At 42.1% G+C, this 7,476-nt stretch overlaps 1 pseudogene; it reads left to right on the top strand.

Annotated features, from left to right (window-relative positions):
* The first annotated feature begins 335 nt into the window (after positions 1-335).
* On the top strand, positions 336-943 carry LOC150049848 (high mobility group protein B1-like 1 pseudogene; annotated as a pseudogene).
* Positions 944-7,476: the final 6,533 nt, after the last annotated feature.

The raw sequence follows: 7,476 nt of genomic DNA, 5'->3' as shown, positions 1-7,476 counted from the left end.
AAAATGAGAAAGTCATGTTTCTTGAGCAGCTACTGTTAGCATTTGTGATGCCCTGAGCACTGTAAATGATCATACGAGCTTGTCACAAACCTGAAGAAGAGATTTCTCATCACAGTTTACAGACCAGGAATCCAGAACTCAAATTTAAGTTATTTGCATCAAGATGGTAAACTGAGAGCAGGATTTGAACCCAGGCCTACCCATCTCTGAAGACAATGCATTCTTTATGCTGGCCTAATGACAAGGTAGAATGCAGAGGAATCCTAGCGCCTGCGAGGGACTGAGGCATTTCTCTGGCCCTCAGCACTTCCAATGGGCTGAATTTATATCCCTATATGGCCTCCTGTACTTTTGGATTGGCCACTGGTAGTTCCTCAAGAAATGTCAATGAGCTCCAGAGAGACAGTGCAGTGAGGGCCGGATGCGCTCTGAGTGACTCTGTGCCTTGGAAGGAAAAACTAAACACGGGCAAAGGAGATCCAAAGAAGCTGAGAGGCAAAATGTGATCCCATGCATTCTTTGTGCAAACTTGCTGGGAGGAACACAAGAAGAAGCACCTGGATGCTTCAGTCAATTTCTCAGAGTTTTCTAAGTGCTCAGAGAGGTGGAAGACTATGCTAAAGAAAAAGGGAAATTTGAAGATATGGCCAAGGTGGACAAGGTTCATTATGAAAGAGAAATGAAAGCCTACATCTCTCCGAAAGGGGAAACAAAAAAGAAGTTCAAGGATCCCAATGCACGCAAGAGGCCCCCTTCGACCTTCTTCTTGTTCTGTTCTGAATATGGCTCTAAAATCAAAGGCGAACGTCCTGTCCTGTCTGTTGGTGATGTGTGAAAAACCTGGGAGAGACGTGGACAACACAGCTGCAGAGGATGAGCAGCGTTACAAGAAGAAGCTGCTGAGCTGAAGGAAAAATACAAAAAGGATATCGCTGTTAACTGAATACCACTCTGTAATTGCAAAAAGTTGCAGCTGTTTTGTTGATATTCTGAATGCTTCTAAGTAAATACAATTTTTCTTAAAAATAAAAAGAAATGTCAATGAATCACACTGCAATATCCATAATTTAACAATGAGATGGGCATGGCTCCGGTAGCGAAGAAAATAATACTTTATGGTTGTACTCACTTGTAGTTAAAGTGTTCACCCATGTGGATTTTTGTCTTAAATTAACTGAGACACCTATGGTCATTTAAAAATAACATTTTGGGGCTGGGAAGGTGGCTTAATGGTAGAGTGCTTCCCTAGCATGCATGAAACCCAGGATTTGATTCCTCAGTATCATGTAAACAGAAAAGGACAGATGTGCCATTGTGGCTCAAGTGGTAAAGTGCTAGCTTTGATATAAAGAAGCTCAGGGACAGTGCCTGGGCCCTGAGTGCAAGCCCAAGGACTGGCACAATAGATAGATAGATAGATAGATAGATAGATAGATAGATAGATAGATAGACGATGCATTGTATTCAGAAACTGATTTGTTCTGTTGAAATCCATTTCTACAACTACTTAAAGACGAATTTTGAAAAATACCTTTAAAAACTTACTAGCACCAGAGAAGTAGAAAAAAAATAAAGAAAAGAAAAAGAAAACATACTGGGAATTTTGTCACATGTCTGAGATTCTTGGCTGCTCTGTGGGGAGTATTTCCTACATAATTCTATGGCTTGCTTGATATGAACTGCTGTCACATTTATTTGACTTAGAGTTATCTGGAACATTTTGGGACTCCTTGATTTATGTGAGTGAAAAGAAGAGAAGCATTAGTATATTTAAACAATAAAATGATAGTGGGAGAGATAGTTGAATCCAGTAGTGAAGAGATCACATTCCTCTGAGAGTTTCCTGCCTGCCTTGAATGCCCTGGAGGTGGCCCTGTGCCAGGATGACTTGCATGGCACGATACCTAGCCCAGATCACCAGTACAGAGCGCTGTGGGTGTGTAGCCTGAGGCTGGGGAACCCACTTCCAGCAAGGAAGCCCTGAGAAAGCACATGGCTTTGAGTGATGCATTGGCTCACACTCCCTTCAGAGATAAGGAGCACCAGGTATCCTTGAGATCTACAGAAGAGCTCATACTTACCTGGACTTCAGTCACTAAGCTTCAGGTGTGGTGTGTGTGTGTGTGTGTGTGTGTGTGTGTGTGTGTGTGTAAAACACTTGGAATACCAAAGAAAATGGGAGTGAAATCTTCAGATTTGTTTTCTTGCATTTGAGATCCCAGAAGAAGTAGACTGGAGAAAGAAAAATACGTAACTACGCATGGGCTCTCTGTAAAAGATCCAAACCTGCATATACGGAAATATTCCATAATGATCTCCACCCCCACTAGTCCTAGGTGGAGGGTTATCAGAAATGAGAGGCCTATGCCCACGCTTCCTAGACATGGTGATTATTACATCTTTAGCTTTTCTCCAACTTCTATCTCTCCTCCCCTCCACTTCTCTCCCCTCCCCTTCTTTTCTCTCCCCTCACTGACACACACACACACACACACACACACACACACACACACACACACACCTTTTTTCTGGTTAATTGTGGAGATAAGAGTCTCACAGACTTTTCTGCCTGGGCTGGCTTTGAATCTTGATGCTCAGATCTCAGCCTTCTGAAATGCTGGGATTATGGGCATGAACCACCAGAACCTGTCACCTCTATTTTTAGTGCTGTTTAACCTCTTCCCTTGGGCTCAATGTCTGCAGTCAGTGGAATTTATCTGCATGAACATGGCCAAAGGGAGGAAGAAGTAGGATCATTCTAGCACAGTGCCTTCAGGTTGGAGACTGGGTTTATAGAGAGTAGCTATTTGAGTATTTGAGTACCTCAAAGCATGTGCACTCAGTGCTCCTTTCCCATCTTTAAAAGTCTATTTATTAATAAATAAATAGAGTGATTCCTATTTGATAGGCATAAGTCAGTGGTGCTTTCCTGGGACCACTTTTGTAGGGGTATTTATTTTTGTTTTTGTTTGTTTGTCAGTCCAGGGCTTGAGCTCAGGGCCTGCGCACTACCTTTGGGCTTTCTCAAGGCTAGAGCTCTACCACTTGAGCCACAGCACCATTTCCAGCTATTTCTATGTATGTGGTACTGAGGAATCGAACCTAGGTCTTTGTGCATGCAAGGCAAGCACTCTACCACTAGGCCAAACTCCTGGCCCCTGGGACCATTTTTAGTACCATCCGCCGAGCTCAAAATCTCAAGAATTTTGTATTTCCTTGGAGAAAAAGATGGTTTGAATAGATTGTTTCTTACTGAAACCAACCTCCATTCGACGTCTAGTCTACCCTTTATACTTGATTGAAGTTAACACACATTAAAAGGCATCACATTTTTCCTATATCAGTTATCTGCTGCCCACTGGATTTGGAAGTAAAACATGGCATCCAGCATCCCTTGTGACAAATAAGCAAACATTCTGATGGATGAACCAGGAACAAAGAGCACTTGCTGCAGCCTTGGAGATTTTTACTGCATGTATGTCATCCTTCTCCCAAACTGCTTCTACTTGCTTCAGTAGAAAAAGGTTCTGTTCTCTTGCACAAGGTATCTTAGGGCCTGAAGAAGGATTGTCTACTTGCCATTATGTTACTTAGCAACAAGAAACAACAACAAAACAAAATCCCTGATTATTGTAAGGAAAAAAAGGTACACTTCCTGGAGATGGAGATTTTAGCATCTTAGCTGAAAAGAGTCTGAGAAATAAAGAATAAGAAGAGCTCGGATTCACTTATTTTTGTTTGACTTGTGCTGATACTGGAGCTTAACCTTAGGGTCTGTGCACTATCTCCTAGCTTTTTTTTTTTTTTGGTCAGTCCTGGGACTTGAGCTCTGGACTTGGGCAATGTCCCTGAGCTTTTCAGCTCAAGGCTACTGTCCTACCCCTTGAGCCACGGTGTCACTTTCGGTTTTCTGGTAGTTAACTGGAGATAAGAGTCTCACGGACTTTAGTGCTTGGGCTGGCTTTGAACTGCAATCCTTAGATCAAAGCCTCCTGAGTAGCTAGAGCCACTGGGCCAGGCCTCTTTTAGCTTTTTTTTTTTTTCTTGAACCACAATTCTACTTCTAGAGTTTTTGTTTTGTTTTTTGCTAGTCCTGGGCCTTGAGCTCAGGACCTGAACACTGTCCTTGGGCTTTCTCAAGGCTGGAACTCTACCACAGCACCACTTCTGGCTTTTTTCTATGTATATGGTACCGAGGAATCGAACCCGGGTCTTCGTGCATGCTAGGCAAGCACTCTATCACTAGGCCAAACTCCCAGCCTACTTCTGGCTTTTTTTTTTATTAAAGAATTTATTAACATTGATTTTTACATCATATTTCAAATGACATGTTTAACAAACGAGTGTTCAAGAAGGGAATCTCTGTATACAATCACTGGCACTTAGTTTTTAGAACATAATCAAAATTAGGCTAAGGGTTTGTATATCATAGATACATATTTATGAAATAAAACATTATGTCTCATAGGTTTTATGTCTATGTAGTTATGTTTATATTTCCAATACTATGTCCATAGCATTGGGTACGCAAATATTGAGTCCTCGCTCTTGTACTGTTTGGATCTAATAGCCACATATTAAGGATACCATGCGCCTTTTGTTCCTTTGGTCTACTTCTGGCATTTTGATTGCTAATTGGAGATAAGAGTCTCAAGACTTTCTGGGCTGACTTTGAGCTGCAATCCTCAGATCTCAGGTCTCAGTCTTTTGAGTAGTTGCAATTATAGACATGAGCTACCAGTGCTTGATTAACTTTTTCTTTTCTTTTTTTCTTTTTCTTTTTGCTTGTGGAGCCTGAACTCAGGGCCTGGGTGTGGTCTCTGAGCCTCTTTGTGCTCAAGGCCTGCTATGGCTTTTACCACTTGGGCCACAACACTGCTTTTGGTATTTGAATGGTAAAGAGGACATAAGAGTCTCACCGGGACTTTTCTGCCTGATCCTCAGATCTCATCCTCTTGAACAGATAGGATTACAGGCGTGAGCCACTGGCCTCCAGCCTGACTTGTTCTTAATGGCTAATTTTTAATGTCTTATTTAGGTTGCTTTTAATATTTACTTGTTTTCTTGATGGTGTGTGCTTCTGTAGTAAGCTATAAGAAGGAAGAAGGAGAGAAACAATTAAGTCTTAGGAAAATAGAGGCTTAAGCAATTAGTCTATTGCTGACATACAAGTTGTTTCTTTTATGATTGGTCCACGAAGAAGACAGAGGATTAAGCTCTTACACTTCTGTTTCTCTGAACAGACTCCTGTGAGTGGAGTATGAGCTGCTTGGAAAGGTAGAGGCTGGAGGAAACACAGGAAGAACCTTCATTTTGATGGTCTTATCTGTGCTTTCTTCATATCTGTTGCTGTCCTGCCAGTAAATGAAGTTTGACAGAAGTTTTGGTGATAGTGCCATAAAGGAAAATCCAAGAGATGAACGGCTTGGTGTAACTGCTGTCAGAGTGCTTGCCTACCATGCATGAAGACCCAGGTTCGATTTCTCAGTACCACATACATAGAAAAAGCCAGAAGTGGTGCTGTAGCTCAAGTGGTAGAGCTCCAGCCTTGAGAAAGCCCAAGGATAGTGCTTTTGGCCCAGGACTGGCCAAAAAAAAAAAAAAAAAAAAAGATCAAAACAAAAGTAAATCCAATATCAGATGGTGGAGCCTGTGGTCCACACAGGCTAGTTTGCAGCTTTCCAAGCCTCTGTTTTCTGTGCATTTAGGTAGGAAGGAAGGGCTTGGTCAGGCTGAGGGAGCAAAAAGAGGAGAAGGGTGGACCCAGGAAGCTGGAGGAGAGCCTAGTCAGCAGTTCCTAGAATGGGGGAGAAGCTAAGTCAAAATCTAGATGTACCCCTAGGGTTTGTTGTCCCGGAACACCTGTATGGCAGGCCTCCGTGCGGCAGTCATCCTGTAAACCAGGAAAGAAGACATCTGAGACCCTCACTCCCAAGTTCAAAATTGAATTCTTTTCTGTTTTCTCTTTTTGCCAGTCCTGGAGCTTGAACACAGGGTGCAGGAACTGTCCCTGAGCTTCTTTTGCTCAAGGCTAGCACTCCACCACTTGACACAGCACCACTTCTGGCTTTTTCTGTGCCTGTGGTACCAAGGAATGGAACCCAGGGCTTCATGCATGCTAGGGGAGCACTCTACCCCTAAGTCACATTCCCAGCTCATCAAAATTGAATTATTTCCAAGGTGAATTAACAGAGCCAGGGACTGGTGATTCATGCCTCTAATCCTAGGTACTCAAAGAGGCTGAGAACTGGGGATCATAGTTCAAAGCCAGCTTGGGAAGGAAAGTCCACAAGACTCTTATCTCCAATAAATACAAAAGAAACTCAAAGTGGAGCTGTGGCTCACGTTTTAAAGAGCTAGACTTGAGTGAAAGAAGCTCAGTAACATTGCCCAAGCCATAGGTTCAAGTCCCAGGATCATCAAAAAATAAATAAATAAATAAATAAGGAATGAAATTAAATTTTGCTTTGATCTTTTAAACATAGATACTGAAAAATATTTGGTTGGGGTAAGAGATAGCTGGGGAAGACAGCCTTGAGTATCACTGTGAGATCTGGGGGCCCAGCTCCCGGGCAGACTGCTTACCTGGGACCCATGAGACCCTGGACTGGATCCCATTTTCCGAAGTTGCCTTTTGCTCCCTGTTTTATGGTTTAAAAAAATATATATATATATGGTTGGGAATATGAAATAAGGAAGTTCTTGTGCCTCTGTGGATGTTTAAGAGGAGGAAACAGAACACACATTGCTGCATTTTTTTACCTGCCAGCAACGTAATTTTCAAAAGCCCATCATGTCACATTGTTATATTTTTAAAAATACTTTTTTCCAAGTCAAGGTTATAATCTTGGAATTATGGAGTAATGTGGGAAAATAAATGAGTCCCCACAAAATAATTCCATTTCAAAGAAGAAATAAAAAATGACCTTTAGGAATGGCTCAGGAAGGAAGCCTTGCCTTGTGTCTAAGCACAAACCAGCATGCTTAGCATCATTAAAAAAAAAAAATCACTCCTAATGGAACTATGTGGCCCAACACACTGTGAAGTTTCCATTTCCGCCAGTTTCCTGCTCAATAATCAGACCTTCCATTTCATTCAGGAAGGAAAATTGAAAGTAGACATTTCATGTAAATTCTTTTCAACTGGAAGGCTCTTTGCTCAACTGAGAACTGTTACACTGTATAGAAGTCAGAGCCCTACATAACTGATGAGAGGGTGTATCCTGTGAACTTAAGGGTGGCTTCAACTCTGTTCAGGAGGGGGGGGGTGTTTATCCAGGGCTTGCCCTGATAGCTACCATTCACAGTCGGTTCTTTTAGTCCTAAGAAGGAAAGTTTAACTCAAGGCTATTGGAGCAAGGTGCTAGTAGCTCACATTTGTACTCCTAGCTACTCAGGAGGATGAGATTAGAAGATAAAAGTTCAAAGCCAGCCTGGGCAGGAAAGTCTGTAAGTCTATTAACTACCATAAAAGCT

This window comes from Megascapheus bottae, chromosome 19 (assembly GCF_031878675.1).
Source record: "Megascapheus bottae isolate mThoBot1 chromosome 19, mThoBot2.hap1, whole genome shotgun sequence".
Classification (NCBI taxonomy): domain Eukaryota; kingdom Metazoa; phylum Chordata; class Mammalia; order Rodentia; family Geomyidae; genus Megascapheus; species Megascapheus bottae.
This window is presented reverse-complemented; position numbering and strand designations above follow the sequence as displayed.